General features: G+C 42.1%; 1 non-coding gene across 1 annotated transcript; it reads right to left on the minus strand.

Annotated features, from left to right (window-relative positions):
• Nucleotides 1-14,429: 14,429 nt before the first annotated feature.
• Nucleotides 14,430-14,536, minus strand: LOC122444402. Its single transcript, XR_006270245.1, has one exon. It is a non-coding gene; the product is annotated as a U6 spliceosomal RNA (small nuclear RNA).
• Nucleotides 14,537-19,019: the final 4,483 nt, after the last annotated feature.

Consider the following 19,019-nt stretch of genomic DNA (forward strand, 5'->3'; position numbering starts at 1 on the left):
GATCTACGGCCGCGGAGAAGATCCAATACTCCTTGAAGCGAACGTTTTTTTGGTCACATTTTGTGAAGCGTTCGGCAGTCAAGTAGTCGTCGATTAGCTTCTCGTCGTACCAAAACAATTCGAAATAGATACATATTATTTTCTTGAAACTGCATTTCTTCCTGGAAAGCTTACAAACTAGTCCGGTTACTTTGCTCCATTGCCTCTCGGGATTCAAGCCAGCCTCCATAGTGACTCCTACTGGTCATAACAATTTATGAGCAACGTACTAGGAGGATTTCCCCAGGTACCGTTCCGAGTACCTGAGCAACGACCACTTTCCCTAGGGCGTACACTTGAAATTTAACGCAGTGGACTATTTCATTCGCCCTACAGTTACCCTCAATGATCAAGGCAAACCAACTCTCAGAAAAAAAAAAAAAAGTTCCTATTCTGATAAGTGTTCCTCTCCGAAGAGCATTTTGCGTTTTGCTGTGAGATTCTTATCCATTCTAAGTATTGGGAGGCCCTGGGCTCAGCATAGAACCTGATATACAATAGGGGCTCTATAAATACTTGGCAACCTGAATATTCAGTTGTTTCGCTAGATAATGGTGAAGTAAGACTAAAAATAAAAATGGAAAAATATTAAAATAAAAAAGAGACAGGGTCTCGCTATATTGCCCAGGCTGGAGTACAGTGACTACTCACAGGCGCGATCCCACTACTGATCAGCACGGGAGTTTTGACCTGCTCCGTTTCCGACCTGGGCCGGTTCACCCCTCCTTAGGCAACCTGGTGGTCCCCCGCTTCCGGGAGGTCACCATATTGATGCCGAACTTAGTGCGGACACCCGATCGGCATAGCGCACTGCAGCCCAGAACTCCTGAGCTCAAGCGATCCTCCAGCCTCAGCCTCCCAAGTAGCTGGGATTACAGGCGCGCGCCACAGCGCCCGGCGAAGAATCCACACCTACCAGAATTCTAGGGCTTACCGGCTGCAAGTCGTAGCAAGCCGAATTCCCACCAGTAGAAGGCGACTCTAAGTAAAAACGGCTCGATTGATATTTCAGAAGAAACCGGGAATTGTAGATGCTCCAGTGGGTTGCTTTAACACGAACAGCGCAGCATTACTGCATCAGATGGCAAAGTAAATCATGCAAAATAGATCAAAATATGCAATAAGCCATTTGAAGGTATTAGGAAAGATGGGGAACCCCACTAACTGTAGTACAAACAGTAAAAGCGAGAGGTCTAACTGTACATAAATAATATTAAGGTTCTTATGTTGGCGCTTTCAGGCATTTCCCGAATAATGCCTAAATATTTTGCATAAAAGCAATCCACATTGAAAGGGACAACACTCAGATCTTCTTTATAAACAAAAACTGAAATACTTTCTGGCAAAACACCCACTTTAGGGCCCTAGACCTAGACCCATGAGATAGGAGCAGGATACTAATTTAAGTTATACATAAGACAGCCACTTGACTAACTCATAGGTAGCTTCTGCTTTGTCTCTCAAGGAAAATGAGCAAATACAAGAAAACACAGAAGGGGAAGAAGAAGATAAAGATAACTGTTATAAAGAAACTATCATTTACTATGAATTCTATCATTTCTGGGTTTTGGAATAGTTTCTTGATTTTGAAAAAATTCTGAATCAGGGATACTTAGAGACTTGTGAGAAAAATAAGAGGTAAGAGTAAATGGACAAATCATCTTCCCATTTTCAAAGAGAAGATAAAGGTGAATATCTGAAATCACTAACAGATTTTATTGGCATTTGTCCCAACTGAAAATTTAGAGATGGTTATTAATGGATGACTTAGGATCATCTAGAGCTGTGATTCTCAAGCTTTGGTGTGATTCACTGATCACTGTGGTGATAGTCAAAGCAAATTCCTGAACACAACACCAGAGATTTTGAATTAACTTTGGCTCAAGGTATCTGCATTTGTAACTGCCAAGATGAATAGGGCCTGTAGCCGTACTTGGAAGTTTACTGATCTCAGGAAGATGAAGTGGTAATCATTAGGAACCAACAGAGTTTCACTTCAAAATAATTTATAGTCTTATAAGACAAGATTGCCCCACCAAAGAGGATTCACAATACAGCAGGAAATCAGTCTTGCAAAAATGTAAACATGGTACTTCTTATTGAGATATATACATGGGAAGACGGTCTATTTACTCTAATGTTTCTTACTTTTATCATATAATTATTAAAGCCGATTTTATTATATAACTATTGAAACTATTTTTATCTTGTCTTATTTTTACCATATAATTATATTTATATAATTTATTGATTTTACTTTCTATTCAACTCGTGGAAATACTTGATGTGTAGCGTCAACGAGGGAAAAATCTCCACTTTTATCCCTCTTCAGTTCTTCTGGCTGGATTAATAATAAAAGTGATGCAAGACAACATAAGAGGAGAAAGAAAAATAAATTTTAATTAACGCACATGGAGGTTTCATAGAAATGGGACCTAAGAAGTGGCCAAAGCAGGCAGCCTTTATATTTTTTAGATAAATTAATAAATTTGTAAGGAACTGACAGGACAAAAAAGCTTAGGTTTTGGGGCGGGTGCTCAAGTAGTGAGGAATCTAAACTGATTATAGACTTGGGTAATAAAGAAGTAATGAGGTTCATTTATACAGCCTGAGTTCCCTGGCTCTGGGGTTAAGGGTGTCCTACCTCCGGAGGCAGGGAGTGCACCTTTCACATGAGAGATTATTTCCTGCTTTCAGAGAAAGAGAAAGGAGGGTGAGAGTGTCGCTCTCGTGTTGGCCATTTCTTAGGTAACTTGAATTCAAAGTAGTCAGTGTTTCATTCAGGCACAATTTGGGGTGGCCTACACTGGCCCAGAGGACACTTCTTGCCCCACAACAGTGAGAAATAAATTTGTGAGGGGGTCCTGGGCACCCTTGAAGATATCAGTGATCATGTTTCTCTGTAGGCCAGAACTTACAGTGGGAGCAGGTGCCACTGATTCAGAAAACCTGAATGCAAGGGGAGTAACTGGAGCCTGAGTGGCAGAGAACAATAGAAGCAATCATATGCAGAGGCCAGGGGGCTGTGATGATCACAGTGAACAGCGAGTCAAGGCAGCGATCAGAATAGTCTGACTAGGGAGACTGATGGTGTTGGCTATGTGAGCACGGTGTTCCTAGAAGTGAAATGTATGGCATGCTAAGTCACTTCAGTCGTGTCCGACTCTATGCAACCCCATGGACAGCAGCCCACCAGGCTCCTCTGTCCACAGGATTCTCTAGACAGAAACACTGGAGTGGGTTGCCATCTTACTTGGTCTGTGTAAGCAAGAGAGATGTAACTTAAGTGAAATGATAAAAAATGATGAAAACTGAGTTGTAGTCTTCCAATCAATTTTCAGACTTGAGCCAGTTCACAGATCCAGAACCTCTTGTTTGAGAGGAAATCTGGGTGCCCTTGAGGAAGGACACTGCCAAAAATGCATACTGCTAATCTCTCTCCCAGACTTCCCCAAAGAGATCTACATCTTTTTACCACGGTAACTGTGCATTGGGGAAAAGGAAATGGTCAGGCTTTAGGGGGGATTCCTGGGTACTGGCTCTGAACTCACACTAATTCCAGGAGACTCAAAACATGGCTGTGGTCCACTCAGAATAGGGGTTTATGGAGATCAGGTGGTCAGTGAAGTTTCAGCTCAGGTCTGTCTCACAGTGGGCCCAGAGTATCCTCAAATGCCCCATGTGGGTATTTCTCCAGTGCTGGAAAGTATGATTGGAATACACATTCTCAACAACTAGCAGAATCCCCACACAGGTTTCCTGACCTGTGAGGGCAATTATGGGCAGAAGGCCAAGTGGAAGCCACTAAAACTGTCTCTATGTAGGAAAATAGTAAACCAAAAGCAATACTGCTTTCCTGGAGGGATTGTAGCGATTACTGCCACTATCAAGGACCTAAAGATGCAGGGGTGGTCATCCCTACGACATCCCATTCAACTCACCTAATCGGCCTGTGCAGAAGACGGATGGACCCTGGAGAATAACAGTGAATGTTGTAAGATTAACCTGGTGGGGACTCCTGTTGGAGTTGCTATACTAGATGAGGTTTCATTGCTTAAGCAAATTAACACATCCCCAGCACCTTGTATGCAGCTATTGATCTACTTATGTCTTTGTCTCTGTTAGACCACAAGAAGCAGTTTACTTTCAGCTGGCAAGGCCAGAAATACACCTTCACTGTGCTACTTCGGGAGTATCAGCTTTCCAGCCCTACATCATAATTTAATTTGCCGGGACCTTGATCACCTTTCCTTTCCACCAGATATCACATGGATCGTTTACATTGATGACACCTCAGTGATTAGACTTAGGGAAAAAGACACAGCAGCTACTCTGTACTTATAAGTAAGACATTTATGTGTCAGAGGGAGAAAATAAATCTGACAAAAATTCAGAGTACTGCCTCAGAGAAATTTCTAGGGATCCAGTGGTGTGGTATATGTCAAGCTATCCCTTATTAATGTGAAGTTTAAGTTGTTGCATCTGGCTCCCTTCCAGCTAAAAAAGAGGTACAACGCCAAGTGGGCCTCTTTGGATTTTGGAGACAACATAGTCCTCCTTTGTGTCACTCTGGCCCATTTACTGAGGGGCCCAAAGAGCTATTAATTTTGAGTGGGGTCCATATCAGGAGAAGGCTGTGCATCAGGTCCAGGCTGCCATGCCAGTTGCTCTGCCACATGTGATCCAGCAGGTCCAACAGGGCTTGCAGTGGCTACGGCAGACAGGCATGCAGTTTGCAGCATTTGGCAGGGCCCTCTAGATGAAGCACCCTGTAGGTCCTTAGAATTTTGAAACAAAGCCCTGCCATGCTCTGTGGATAACTGCTCTCCATTTAAGAAACAGCATTTGGCCTGCTACTGGGCTTTGGAGAAATTGAATGCTTAACCACAGGCCTCCAAAGTTATCGTGCAACCTGGCTGCCCATCATGAACTGAGTGTTACCTAACCCACCATGCCATAAAGCTGGGGGTGCACAGTAGCCCTCCATCATCAAATGGAATTGGTAGGTATGAGATCAGACCCAAGCAGGTTCTGAAGGCACGAATTAGCTACATGAAGATGTGGTCCAAATGCCCATGTTCCCCACTCCTGCTATACCACCTTCTCTCTCCCAGCCTGCACCTATGGCCTCATGTGGAGTTCCCTGTAATCAGCTGACAGAGGAAGAGAAGACTTGGGCCTGGTGTATAGGTAGTTCTATATGATATGCCCACCCTAAAACACACAGCTGCAGCACTATTGACCCCTTCTGGGACATTCCCTGGAGGGATGTAATGAAGGAAATCCTCCCAGCGGGCAGAACTCTGAGCAGAGTACCTGGTTGTTCATTTTGCTTGGAAGGAGAAATTTCCAGCTATGCAATTATACACCAATTCATGGGCTGAGGCCAACTGTTTGGCTAGATGGTCAGGGACTTGGAAGGAATGCAATTGGAAAATTGGTGACGATGAAGTCTGGGAGAAGTATGTGGACAGACCTATTAAAATAGGTGAAGAATATGGAGGTATTTGGATCCCATATATATACTCACCAAAGATTGATCTAAGTAGAAAAGGATTTTAATAATCAAGTGGAAAGCTGACCAACTTATTCTGTAGATATTAGCCAAACTCCTTCCCCAGCTACCTCTGTCATTAACCAAAGGGCTCATGAACAGAGTAGCATGGTGGCAGGGGCAGGGTTGGAGCTTATGTGGAGGCTCAGCAACATGGACTTCCACTCACCAAGGCAGATGGCTGCAGCCAGTGCCAAGCACCTAATTGGCCAGTAGCGAAGACCAACACTGAGTCCTGGACATGGCACCCTTCCCCAGGGTGATCAGCCACTACCGAGAGGGAGATTGATTACACAGGACTACTTCCATCATGGAAGGGGTGAGGTTTGTTGTTACTGGAACAGACATATATTTGGCCACAGATTTGCCTACCCTCCATACAATGCTTCTGCCAAAACTACCATCCAAGGCTTACAGAATGCCTTTTCCACCATTATGGTTTTTCACAAGCATTGCTTCTGATCAGAAACTCACTTCACAGCAGATGAAGTAGAGTAATGGGCTTGTTCTCATGGATTTTACTGGTTTTACCATTTTCCCCCACCATCCTGAAGCAACTGACTTGATAGAATGATGGCATAACCTTTCAAGGATTCAGTTACAACACAGCTAGGTGCCAATCCTTCACAGGGCTGAGGCAAGGTTCTTCAGGAGGTTCTATATGCTCTGACTCAGTGTCCAATATAGAGTGTTATTTCTCCCATAGCCAATATTCATAAGTCCAGGAAAGAAGGGCTGGAAATGGGAGTGGCATTATTCACTACTACCCCTAGTACCTCACTAGCAAAAATTTTTCATCTTGCCCCTTGTAGAGGTCTCAGGCCTAAAGCGAGAAATGCTTCTTCTAGAAGACACAATAATGATTCCATTGAACTAACAGTTTAGACTGCTGCCTATTAATTTGGGGTTCTTTGTTCCTCTGAATCAAAAGCAAAGAAGGGAGTTGCTACACTGGCTGCAGTGATTTGTTTTGACTACTAAGCAGAAGTTTGACTGCTACTCCACAATGAGGTAAGGAAAAGTGTGCTAAAAATATAATACATCCCTTAGAGCATCTCTTCCTGCTGAACTGAAGAGTGAGGAATGGAACAGAGAAAATGAAAATGCCACAGAGCTCCAGTACTGAAATTCTGCAGGTTTTTTTTTTTTCATCGATTAAACATTTTCCCAGTTGCTGTAAATTTTTAAACTTAAGATTCTAAAGTTCTAAAAAAACATGATTCTGACAGTTTTTGCCAGCTTATTCATTGCTTCTGAGAGGAACAGACAGAGCCTAGGAGTTCCCTACTGTGCCATGTTCCAGTAGGCCAAGTTTTTACAAGGTTTTTAAATTTATCCACTTATTCATTCAATAGCCATGGATTGAGCCCCAGGCATTGTTTTATATCAGGTATTTTAGTCTCTTGTAAAGTCAGCATTAGGCATCAGTGTTACTTGGCTTTCTCAGTAGAAGTTTGGAATCTAAAATGAAAGATGAGACATTCTACACTTAGATGATAAACCAGAAATAGAATATTATGCTCTCTACTGGAGCTATTACTTTCCAAGAAAGATATACAAACTGGACAAACAGAAAGGTAAAATGAGATTGAAAGAATGCAGGACAAGAAATGGTTGAGGTGTTGATGGATAAAAATGTTTTATTTGTTATCTGTAACCCCTGGGGTTATAGCTTCAGAGAACTAAATTGTCTTAATACAATCAAGAACTTCCTAGAAGTCAACACTGCTTAAAGAAGGAAAAAATATTTAGAGATGCATATATAGGTGGCAAAACCATAAAGTATAACAAGATAATGTCACAAAGTTAGAATAGTGGTTATGTCCAAGAGGGAAGGCTATTTGGGTATGGGCTTCTAGGATGCTAGCAAGTTCTATTTCTGAATACCAGTTATCTAGCTGGTCATTTTATAAACACTTTAAATTTTACATTTGTATCTTTCATAAATATGACATATATCACAGAAGTTAAAAAGAAAACACAGGTAATGGATACATATGGGGGATTAAAATAGTTACAAATTCTTTTTTTTTTTTTTTTGGCTGCTCAGAGTGACATGTTAGTTCCCCAATGAGGAATTAAATATGTGCCCCCTGCAATAGAAGCACAGAATCTTAACCACTGAACCATCAGGGGAGTCCTGGCCGCAAATTCTTTAACATCCATAGAGGAGGTTCTGTTCTCTCCACACCTTTGAATCTAGGCTGGCCCGTGGCTGCTTTAACTAATATAAAGCACAGCAGACAAAGCAAAGCGATGCTACGCTCTTTCTGCCTCTAGCCTTTAAGAGGACTGGTAACTTTCAACTTGGTCTCTTGAAGAGTGAGTCACTGAGTGAGAAGTCTCACAATCTGCCACAAAGAGTTCTGAATACTACATGGAGACAGAGTGTCATGACTGAATGCAGTTTTACAGTCGAGCCTGCCAAGGTACCAGACATGTCAATTAAGGCATCTTGGACTGTCCAGATACCAGCCATCAGCTGAATACCATAAGTGACCACAGACAGCATCACCTGGAGCAGAATTGTTCAGCAGAGCTTTGCCCAAATTCCTGAGCCTCAAAACAATGAGATAAAATAGTTATTTCTAATGACAAAATTTTGGAATAGTTTATTCTACATTGTCTTAGTCCCTTCAGGCTACTGTAATAAAAATACCATAGTTTAGGTGGCTTAAATAAGAAATACTTTTTTTCTCACAGTTCTGAAGACTGGGAAGTAGAAGATCAGGATGCTCACAGATTTGACATCTGGTGAAGAACTGCTTCCTGGTTCATAGATAAGCATCTTCTTGTTGTGACCTCATGTGGTGGAAGCAGCAAAGGAGCTCTCTAGGGTTTCCTTCACAAGGGCACGTAATCCCACTCATGAGGACTTCACCTCCATCACCTAATCACCCCCCAAAGACACTATGTCCAAATACTATGACCTTGTGGGTTGGTTTCAATATATGGAATTTTGAGGGGGCACAAATATTTGATCTATAGTATACCCTAAAGATAACACACACAAGGCAAATAAGAAAAAAATGTTTTAAGAAAGTAAGTGTTCTAATATTAATAGTAAAGCAAAGCAGACTTAAGAACAAAAATGCATTGTTTTGGAGAGACAAAGCATTATTTTTTAATCAGGTACGTGTGTACTCTGAAGATAAAAGAGTCCTAAAACATTAACGTCATTATGTATGTGTTCTTGGAATGGTAAGACCCTTCAAAGCAAACACCAAAAACAGAAACCACAAAGGATAAAGCTTAGTTGGTTTGAAAATATAAAACTTTAAAGTTGCTGAATGTCTAAAATATTCCACTGTTAACAAAAGTAAAGGCTTAGAAAAAAGTATGGTCAACTGCATGATATACTGAACTTCTTTCATGGATATTGTAGGAAATTGTAGAATATTACTAAGTATTGGTTAGATGGTTAAACTACATATTTAGTAATGGTGTTGAGTAAATGCCAAACAAAGTGCATTTGTGACAATGACCTTCTGAAAACCATATTTTAACCCAGGCCAGGAGAGAGTTTTTTGGTATTGGGTATTTCGGGCATTCAGGCAAGCTAATGTATTAGATATTTTTGGCAGAGATCATGAGAACCCAAATCACTTTAAAAATGGCCTATTTTAAAATGACTGTTGCCCCTCCCCCCTCCCCGCCCCCCTTGTAAAAGCCTATGGACAGAGGACCCTGGTGGACTATATTCCATGGGGTTGTAAAGAGTTGTACACAACTAAGTGACTGAGCACATTGCCCCCTGCCCCACCTTTCATTAGACCTGAAGCTCTACAAAGGCAATGGCTTGTCTGTCTTATTTCTGATTATCTAGTATCAGTATCTAGTACCCAATTACCTAGGGTCTGGTAAATATTTGGCATGTAAACTTTTAAAAAATGGATAGGTGGATAAGTGAATGGATAGATGAATAAATGGATGAACTGTTAAAATATTATGCTTTAAAGAAAGATATACACACACACCCCTCAGAAAAAGATTGACCCTGAAAACTTATTGAACATGAAAAGTTAAAAAAAAAAAAAGTACAAGCATTTTAAAGAGGACAGATACTGGAATGATTCCTTTCTGACCTTACAAGTTCTTTCAGGTACAGACTGACCTTCTCTTTGCTTTCTGTTGCTGCTGTAACAAATTACCACAAATTGAGTGGCTTAACCAACACAGCTTTTTTATCTGACAGTTCTGAAAGTCAGAAGTCCCAAACAGGTCAGCAGGGCTGCAGTTTCCAGAGGCTGTTCACATTCCTTGGTTGGTGACCCTGCATGACTCCAATCTCTGCTTCCAGTTCACATCTCTCTGACTCTGATCTTTCTTCCTCCCTTATATAATTGTAATAATCCTTGTAATTACATTGGGCCCAGTGGTATAATCCAGAATAATCTCTCCATCTCAAAATTTTTAATTTACTCACATGTAAAAAATATCTCTTACCTCATAAAATAACATAGAGGAAGTTCACTCTATGAACTCATAAAATAACATCAGGAAGTTCACTTTTTTGTGGGGCATTATCCTGCCTACCACACCTCAGTTGCATAAAACTGAGAAGTTCTGCCCCTAAAATGCCTCAATTTAAAGGGGGAAGCTCTAAGACAGTTCTTTCATAAAGATAAAATTAGTATTACAGACCACCAAAAATTTCTGACAATTTTAAAGAGTCTCTTCTTTCATACTTTATTCACTTATTTTTTTAAAAAATGAGACAAAGATACAACACTTGCTCTACATAGCTCAGTGGAGGGCTCTGAAGCATTGCTCTAACCAATTGAGTTCGAGACCCATCCCCATATAGTGGTCGAAATTCCCTGCACTCCAATTCCATCTCTAAGATTGTTGTTCAGTTGCTAAGCCGTGTCCGACTCTTTGTGACCCCATGGACTGCAGCACACAGGCTTCCCTGTCCTTCACCATCTCCAGGAGTTTCCTCAAACTCATATCCATTTAGTTGGTGATGCCATCCAACCAACTCATCCTCTGTCACCCCCTTCTCCTCCTGCCCTCAATCTTTCCCAGCATCAGGGTCTTTTTCAATGAGAAGGCTCTTCACATCAAGTGGCCAAAGTACTGGAGCTTCGGCTTCAGCATCAGTCCTTCCAGTGGATATTTGGGGTTGATTTCCTTCAGGAATGACTGGTTTGATCTCCTTGCTGTCCAAGGGACTCTCAAGAGTCTTTTCCAGCAGCACATTTTGAAAGCTTCAGTTCTTCGGTGCTCAGCCTTCTTTATGGTTCAACCCTCACATCCATACATGACTACTTGGAAAAACCATAGCTTTGACTATATAGAGTCTCTGCTTTTTAATACACTGTCTAGGTTCGTCATAGTTTTTCTTCCAAGGAGGAAGGGTTTTTAAATTTCATGGCTGCAGTCACCATCTGCAGTGATTTTGGAGCCCAAGAAAATAAAATCTGTCACTGTTTCCATTTTCCCCCCATTGATTTGCTATGAAGCGATGGGACCGGATGCCATGATCTTCGTTTTTTAAATGTTGAATTTTAAGCCATCTAAGGTTGCTGCTGCTGCTGCTAAGTCACTTCAGTCGTGTCCGACTCTGTGCGACCCCATAGACGGCAGCCCACCAGGCTCCCCGTCCCTCGGATTCTCCAGGCAAGACTACTGGAGTGGGTTGCCATTTCCTTCTCCAATGCATGAAAGTGAAAAGTGAAAGTGAAGTCGCTCAGTCGTGTCTGACTCTTAGCGACCCCATGGACTGCAGCCTACCAGGCTCCCCTGTCCATGGGATTTTCCAGGCAAGAGTAATGGAGTGGGGTGCCATTGCCTTCTCCACATCTAAGATTAGCTGTGGGCAATCCGAAAGGGTGTGACAGGCTGACAGCATTTTGCCACATTGTTCCGGTTACCTTGGTTATCACAGGCACGTCTGGGTTCCTCTTATAGGTTGCTTGTTCCCCTAAAAGGAGGCAGTATTTGGAAAGTCAGCCCTATCTGTAAAACCCGCATTAAGTAAGGATTCGCAGAAGGGCTAAATACTCCGCCAGCAACCTTTAAAAGCAAAAACCTTGATAGTCTAGTGGTGAATGAGGTGACATCCAGTGGCAGGACGGTGGGGAGGGAAGGTCGGTTAAGTGAGGGAAACGGCGATAAAAAAAACCGCCACGGGAAGAATTTAGGAAATCTGGCCTCGAAGGTGTATTTTTTCCACTGAAAACGGAACAACCGTTTTCTCCAATAGGTTGTGAGGAAACGAGCAACCCCTGTTGGTTTCGAGGGTGATAACAGCTTTTCGCAAAGACGTTCTGCTGATTCTCCAGTAGGGGTCAGTGATGAGGTAGGTACAATTCCTCGAATATCCTAGTTATCCAGTGAGTTTTAACTGTAAAGGAGACATAAACTAGGAGTCAAGTGTTAAAGAGTGAGAAGAGAGAGCCAGTAATAAAAGCCAGTTATATCTCGTCTGTTTTTAATGCACACATTAGTGAACTACTGAACACGTAAAAGTATTTCTCTAGAAAAAGGTAAAGGTTTGTTTGCTTACACAAAATTTGAATCCGTTAGTTGTACAGAAAACTTAGGTTCCCTTAAATCAGGGTGATGTAAATAAGCAAAAGAGACGGGGTCTCGCTATGTTGCCCAGGCTGGAGTACAGTGGCTATTCACAGGCGCGATCCCACTACTGATCAGCACGGGAGTTTTGACCTGCTCCGTTTCCGACCTGGGCCGGTTCACCCCTCCTTAGGCAACCTGGTGGTCCCCCGCTCCCGGGAGGTCACCATATTGATGCCGAACTTAGTGCGGACACCCGATCGGCATAGCGCACTGCAGCCCAGAACTCCTGAGCTCAAGCGATCCTCCAGCCTCAGCCTCCCGAGTAGCTGGGACTACAGGCGCGCGCCACCGCGCCCGGCGATGAACAGCTGCCGCAGAGAGATACTAGAGGTTGCGGTGTGGTGATGTCATCTGGGGCGGGGCGAAGCCGAGGCGGTGCCGGGCATAAGACACGCCCAGTGCAGGGTGGGCCGGGAGGCTGAGGCCATGTGACGTCACGGGGGCGGGGATATCGTCCTGTTCGGTCAATTTGAGAGCTTGGAACTCACACGTTTTCCTGTTCCAGCCTCAGCTCCAGGTGTTTTGCTTGGACTACTGTATTTTCATTTAAGAGAAGTTGGTCGGTAGGCTCTTAATCCTCATAGGTGTTGTGTTCGGTCACGCAGCTAGCACAAAAGGAAATGCAGTGCTCGGTCCCTCAGCGTTGAGTTTCTTCACCAGATCTTGAACACGTGTTGCACGCTGTGAAGAAGCTATTCACGAGGGAACCGGACCTTCTGTCCTTAAATCTCCCATTGTCCACAGCAAGCTTTTAGGAGGTGCCTTCGCTGTACCAAGGAATGTGACCCATAGTAGTGGGGGTTGGGGTCCGCAGAAGTGCTGGAGGCCAGCTCATTGTTCACTGTTAAAGGGAGCGTGGGGGAGCCGTCAGTTCATTGCCCGTTATTGTTGGGAAAAGAAAATTCTAGTACTGGAGTAGACTGTGCAAGAATTAGCGTTTGGCAACCTGAAGTCTTTTGGGAACAAGACTAGGTTAGGAAGGCATAAAGAGGAAGGAGGAAAAAAGAATTTCCAGCCATGATAGATCTGCAATCAGCAGACCTTTTCTGTGTTATATAGGCAATCTTTTCCATCTTCTTTTTCTCTTAGAAACTATTCCAAATTCCCCCTCCATTTCCTCCCTTGCAGCAGATTATTTTGCTCCCTCTTCATAGATAATTTAAAGGCCGTCGGAAACACCTCAACTCCTTGTTACTCTGCCCTCCTCTAAAATTTATCTTTACTTTTTCTTTTATATATATTTGTTTAAATTCATTTATTTTTGCATTTTTAAAAATTTATTTTTAATTGGAGGATAATTGCTTTACAGTATTGTGTTAGTCTCTGACATATACCAACATGAATCAGCCATAGATATACATACAGCCCTGGAGGAGGGCATGGCAACCCACTCCAATATTCTTGCCTGGAGAATCCCCACAGACAGAGGAGCCTGGTGGGCTGCAGTCCATGGGGTTGCAAAGAGTTGGACACGACTGAGCGACTCAGCACAGCATAGCACATACATATATCCATCCCCTCCCTCTTGAATCTCCCTCCCACCTCCCTTCCCATCCCAGCCATCTAGGTTGTCACAGAGCACCTGACTTGAGCTCCCTGCTTCATACAGCAAATTTCCACTGGCTCTCTGTTTTACAGATGGTAATGTACATGTTTCCATGCTACTCTCTCCTTTCAGCCCACCCTCTTCTTCCCCTACTGTGTCCACAAGTCTGTTCTCTACATCTTCATCTCAATTGCTACCCTGCAGATGGGTTCATCAGTACCATCTTTCTAGATTCCATATATATGCATTAATATATGATATTTGTTTTTCTCTTTCTGACTTACTTCACTCTGTATAATAGGCTTTAGGTTCATCCACCTCATTTAGACGGACTCAGATGTGTTCTTTTTATGGATGAGTAATATTCCATTTTATATATGTACCACAGCTTCTTTATCCTTTCATCTGTCCATGGGCATCTAGGTTGCTTTCATGTCCTAGCTATTGTAAACAATGCTGCAAAGAACACTGGGGTACATGAGTCTCTTTCAATTATTGTTTTCTCTGGTTATATTCCCAGTAGTGGGATTGCTGGGTCATATGGCAGTTCTATTCCTAGTTTTTAAAGGAATATCCATACTGCTCTCCCACTAACAGTGCAAGAGGGTTCTCTTTTCTCCACATCCTTTCCAGCATTTATTGTTGGTAGATTTTTGATGATAGCCATTCTGATTGGTGTGAGGTGATACCTCATTGAAGTTTTAATTTAAAAATATGGAATACTTCACAAATTTTCATGTCATCCTTGTGGAAGGGCCATGCTAATTGTCTCTGTATTGTTCCAATTTTAGTATATGTGTTGCTGAAGTGAGCACTATCTTTACATTTTCAAAGAAGGGCAACTCTTTGTTGTCTCTTCCTATTAATTGCTCCTATCAAATTCTTCCACCAGTTATTTCCACACCCATCTTCTCTCCCTGTCTCTCCTCCCCTCTTATATAGAGACTCTAAGCTTTCTTTCAAGTCTTCTTTGACCTTGCCTCTCTTTCCAAATAAAATCTGTTGTTTTCATGGTTGCCCTTCCTGAAAGCATGTTCTACAGTTACTACATTCACTCCTAACATTCTGTCTTCAGACCACAGCCCACTACCCACTGAAATTATTATAAGGTTCCCGTATCTAAGCCTCCTAATTGGCAGTTCTAAGGGATTCTTTCAGACTATGCGGCATAATTTACGCCCCCCTCAGCCATCTGAACTACTTGTGACCACTACCTGCTCCCTGAAGGTTTCTCCCTGGTTCTTGCTGACAGCCTCTGCTGGATCCTCTAAAGTTTTGCTGCTCTTTCTGCCCACTATATAAATGTTATTCTTTGTAGTTCCTCCTAAACCTTCTCTGTAGTTTTTTCATGCTCTTCATGACTGATCTCACCAGTTATCAAGGTTCTCAAATTTATAGCTCCAATGTGATGGTCTTTCCAGAGCTCCAAATCTGTATTTCAAGCTGCCTACCAGGAGTTATACTGAAATTTTTCAAAACTTCAAATTCAACATGTGCAAACAAAACTGATCATCTTCTGGTCCCTTTCTCCAAACGGTTTCTAACTTCCTATATTCTCACTTTCTACCAATACATCTAGTTGGTCACTTCAGAACTCTCTGAGTCATTCTTGACCACTGTTTGATTCATTTAACGCCAGTTAAAATTTATTTTTTGTCTATCCAATAATGAGCAGTGTGCTAGGTAATGGAGATATAGTGGTGAAGAAAAGGGACACAGTGGGGAGATAGACATAGCAAAATAATAATAATAATAATTACAAGTTGTGTTAAGTGCCATAAAGGAAACAAAGTGCTGAGATAAAAACAATAATGGCAGAAAAAGGGGAGAGGACCTACTTTAGAGAAAGCAATCATGTAAGCAGATTGGGGGCGGGGCGGGGGTGGGGTGGAAATCCATGGAAAGAGAGAACCATGTCACTTTCCTGACAGAAGAGAAGGCATTTTGGCCTAAGTCATTCTGTGATCCAACCTTGGTCACAATGCTTATCCTTGAACAAGTCTCTAATGAATGATCTTAAGGGAAAAAAGGAATGCAGGAACAAGTGACTGTTATCAGGCAAGAGAAGTAACAAAAGCAAAGATAATAAATCGTTTATAAAGACTCCCAGTTCTGTTTCAGTAGTAAAGATTAGCCTGAAGTGCTTAACTCCCAGATCAACTGGAACCTAAGGGATGATGATATTGACCATGGGTCAGACCCTGATGACTTTAATCAACTAAAGCTTAGAGTCTGTTTATCTTTGCAGCGATTCTGTGCTGGCTTCTCCTCTGCCCAAGCCCCTTCATGATTATGCATTTACCCTGAGCTTAAAGTTTTGCAGTTCTGAGCTCACTGCTTGGGAAAGATTCCTGGTGTTCTCCTTTTCTGCTGCAAGAAATAAATCCTTCTTTCAATCTTTGGCTTGGATCAACATCCACCAAGAGAACAACAGAGTTTTTGGGTAACAGCTAGATAAGCCTCCTTGAGGAGGTGTCATTTAAATTGAGACCTGAAGAATGAGGCATCAGTTAGGGTACTTCAATTGCAAGCAGTAAGGACTGTCTGTAAACTGAAGTAACAAACTCCACTTAAGAAGGGATTAATTGGAAGGAAAGGGGAGTGTAAAATAAAATTTATATTTTATGAAAAAAAATTTAAAAAATAAAATTTGTTTTGTGGCAAGACGAGAAAAATTTAAATATAAAAAATTCTGCCTTTTGGCCTCCTCTCTCCTGCCACCGTGCATAGTGTATCTGCATTGTGCGTTAACCAAACCATCCCCATCAGCAGGAACATCTCCTCAACCTTAAACAGCAACATTCTCCTAGCATCAGCAAGGCAACTCCTTAAAAAATAACATTTCTTCTTGATCTTGTAAGGAAGGGGTCACATGACCTACCACAATAGCGTTTAGATCTGGATTATGTAATCTGTCAATATGCGTCATTTGATGTACAGCCCTCTGTCTCAAAAAAACTTGTAACTGTGCCTATACTTCTACAATAGTTCTCAGAGCTTTCTGACACACTCTTCCTGAGTTATAATCCTCAAATTTGGCTGGAATAAAATTTTCCAATTCTTAGACTGACTAACTTTTTTGTCGACAGGAGAAATGTGGCAGAATGATAGCTGTCCCCCCAAGTCTGTTCTTTCCTTTTACTAAACTAATAAATTTTCAGTTGAGCACATGAAGCCCCAGTTAGAGACCACATTTCCTAGTTTCTCTTAAGGCCAAGTGTGGTCAAGTTGTCAGCAACAGAATATGAGTGAAAGTGATATGTGCCACTTCTGCATCACTTGCTGAAAAATAAATCAACTGTCCTCCAGTTCTGCTCTTTTGCCCTTCCCCCAGCACTAGATGGCACCAATGCAAACCTCTGGCAGTGCCCCAGCTTTAATCATGCAAATAAAAAAAATGATACCACTCTAATGGCAGAAAATGAAGAGCAACTGAAAAGCTTCTTGATGAGGATGAAATAGGAGAGTGAAAAAGCTGGCTTAAAACTCAACATTCAGAAAACTAAGATCATGGCATCTGGTCCCATCACTTCATGGCAAATAAATGGAGAAAAAGTGGAAACAGTGATAGACTTAATTTTCTTGGGCTCCTAAATCACTGCAGACAGTGACCGCAGCTGTGAAATTAAAAGATGCTTGCTCCTTGAAAGAAAAGCTATGATAAACCTAGATAGCATATTGAAAAGCAGAGACATCTTTGCCAACAAAGGTCCATATAGTCAAAGCTATGGTTTTTTCCAGTAGTCATGTATGGATGTGAGAGTTGGACCATAAAGAAAGCTGAGTGCCAAAGAATTCATTGATGCTTTTGAATTGTAGTGCCGGAGAAGATTCTTGAGAGTCCATTGGACAGCAAGGAGATCAAACCAGTCAATCCTGAAGGAAATCAACCCTGAATATTCATTGGAAGGACTGATGCTGAAGCTGAAGCTCCAATACTTTGGCCACCTGATATGTAGAGCTGGCTCATTGGAAAAGACCATAATGCTGGGGAAAATTGAGGGCAGGAGGAGGAGGGGGCGACAGAGGATGAGATGGTTGGATGGCTTCATCAACACAATGGACATGAGTTTGAGGAAACTCTTGGAGATGGTGAAGGACAGAGAAGCCTGGTGTGCTGCAGTTCCCAGGGTTGCAAAGAGTCGGACCTCACCTCTGGTGAGGTGAGGTGCAGCATTAAGAGGAAAGAAACCAGAGCCCATGGATAACTTACTGGAGTTGAACAACCCTGTTTGCCTGGGCCACTTCTACCTCCAGAGTGTTACATGAGAAATAAGTTCCTGTAACTAAGCAGGACCCTATGTGGCTTTCCCAAGACATACCCTCCCAAGCCACTTATTTCCTCCGCCTGTCTTTATTTTGTAGAAAAACTTTAGCGTCCTCAGCCTTCCCTGAGTTCCAAAGAATAAATTTAATCAGAGAAGTGAGAAAATGTAAAAACAAAGGAAAACAGTCAAGCAAGAAAAATAATAAAGTTTAGCCATTAAGTAAAGTCAAGGATTTTTAGGGCCTCATCAAGGGCTATAGATAATATTTTGAGCCATGTCCTTTGAGCTGCTTTGCAGATACCAAAACCCCCACTAGGTGGAAGAAGTTAACTGTATGCTGCCCACAAGAATGTAGGCTGCAGACCAGCTGGAATCAGAAGGGCGATGATGTTGACTCCTGATTACCTCACCACCAATCAGTCAGAAGAATGTCCATGAGCTGATCACACACTCTGTAACCCTCTTAGTCATCCTATCTTTAAAAACCTTTCCCTGAAGGCCACTGAGGAGTCTGGGCCTTTTGAGGATTAGCGGCCTAGACTCCTTGCTTGGTGTCTGAAATAAAAGCTGCATTTTCTTTCACCACAACCTAGTGTCATTAGATTGACTTTACTTCACATAGTTAAGTGGACCCAAGTTTGATTTGGTAACATGGCTATTTCATTTAAATCAGTATATTTTGGGGTGTCTATTATTGCAGCATACTCTGTCCTCTAATTTAGGGAAGCTCACAGAGGAAACTCTGGCTAACCAAAACTCAGAAAGGGCAGGAACTGAAAGAGCTCCAGGCATCTCCAGGGCACCCCAAAAGGATGAATCAGCCTTGACCTCCTGTAATGAGTCTGATTTTCTATTTTGCATTCTGTATCCTTCTACAATCACCCTTTTATACTCATATCCATTTTTAAAAATCATAATTATAAGTAAAACTTTTATGTTCTGCTTTTCAAATTTGTCACTATACCTTTAGTGGCAGTATGTCTCTCAACTTGATGTATAATTGATGATAATTTAAATCGAACCACTATCA

This window comes from Cervus canadensis, chromosome 6 (genome assembly GCF_019320065.1).
Source record: "Cervus canadensis isolate Bull #8, Minnesota chromosome 6, ASM1932006v1, whole genome shotgun sequence".
Classification (NCBI taxonomy): domain Eukaryota; kingdom Metazoa; phylum Chordata; class Mammalia; order Artiodactyla; family Cervidae; genus Cervus; species Cervus canadensis.